The sequence below is a fragment of the Galeopterus variegatus genome, unplaced genomic scaffold (assembly GCF_000696425.1).
Source record: "Galeopterus variegatus unplaced genomic scaffold, G_variegatus-3.0.2 Scaffold26220, whole genome shotgun sequence".
Classification (NCBI taxonomy): Eukaryota; Metazoa; Chordata; class Mammalia; order Dermoptera; family Cynocephalidae; genus Galeopterus; species Galeopterus variegatus.
Window position 1 is genome coordinate 4383 of NW_007752331.1, and position 1715 is coordinate 6097.

The following is a 1715-nucleotide window of genomic DNA, read 5'->3' on the forward strand; positions in this document are numbered from 1 at the left end:
TTTTTTAAGTAGACTTTATTTTTTTAGAGCAGTTTTAGGTTCACGATAAAATTGAGCAGAAGGTACAGAGATTTCCCATAAACTCCCTGTCCCCACACATGCACAGCCTCCTTTATTATCAACACCCCCCACCAGAGTGGTACATTTGTTACAGCTCATGAGCCCACGTTGACGCATCATCAACCAAAGCCCGTAGTTGACATCTGAGTTCACTCCTAGTGGTGTGTCCATTCTATGGGTTTGGACCAATGTGGAATGACATATATCTACCATGGTATTATCATGCAGNCACTCCTAGTGGTGTGTCCATTCTATGGGTTTGGACCAATGTGGAATGACATATATCTACCATGGTATTATCATGCAGAGTAGTTTCAGTGCCCTCTGCCCTCTGCCCATTCATCCCTACCTCCATCTAATAATCTTTTACTATCTCAGAAGTTTTGCCTTTTCTAGGATGTCACATAATAGGAATCATGTGGTGTGTAGCCTTTTCATATTGGCCTCTTTCCCTTAGTAATATGCATTTAAGATTCCTCCATGTCTTTCCATGGCTTGACAGCTCCTTCTTCTTAGTGCTGAACAATGTCCATTGTCTGCATGTACCACAGTTCATTTATCCATTCACTGAAGAATATTAAGCCACTAAGTTTTGAGGTAACCTGTGATGCACCAGTAAGTTACTGAAATGTCCACTTTTGTGGCGGTGGAGCAAATAAATGGCTTAGGATCTGGAATGGCTGTCTAGACCCCACTGTCTTCCTCCCTTCCCTGAATTCCACCAGAAGGGCCATCCACGAAAAGCAGAAGCTGTGGGGTGGGACTTCCCCTGGGTTGAAGGTAACCAGAAAGGACACCGCATGATCAGTCAGTTGGAGAGCTTCTCAAGCAAGAGTCTCTGACAGGTGGCCCAGGCTGGAGTTCGTTGTCAACTGGGGGCTTCCTTTCTGATGTTCACATTTGGTTTTTAGTCAGTGAAACAGACACTGGAAATGCTCTACCTAACTTCTGTTCCCATTTTCTGCTCCTGAATATTAACAATATAACCAGCTTAGAATAAACATATTTCCCCGATTTCCTTGAGGACAGGGTCAGCCATAGGCAGGTTCTGGCCAATGAGATGTAAGTCGAAGCCATTGGAAAATTCCTTAAAAGGGGCCGACTCAGAATGGCACAGGTATTGCCCCTTACTCTTCTCCCTCCAGGAAAGGTGAATCCTAGCTCTTCCATTTACTTCCTCTGGGACTTGAGCAAATTATTCAGCCTCTCTGAATTTCTGGGGCTGACAGGGAGCGTCTGTAAAGTACCACTGCCCGGAGCAGAACAGGTGGCCGGTCACAGTGGATGTCCTCGTTGTTCATCATGAGTCCAGATACGTAATGAAAACTGGTTCTCCCAGGGAGAGAGCAGATGCTGTGTTTAAACCTTATTTCCCTTAGGCCTTTCCCAGATTCTTTTAGGTGTCCTGTACAGAATCTGCCGCAAAAGTTTCTTACACTAAAGAAAACCATAGAATCATAGCAAATGTTGTCCCAGTTTCTATTGCTGTATAGAATCATAGCAAATGTTGTCCCAGTTTGTATTGCTGTGTAAAACACTTAGTGGCATAAAACAGCCATTTGATTCTGCTCACAGATTCTTTGGGTCAGGCGTCTGGACAGGACACAGTGGGAACAGCTTGTCAGTGCTGCACAATGTCTGGAGCCTTCGGTGGT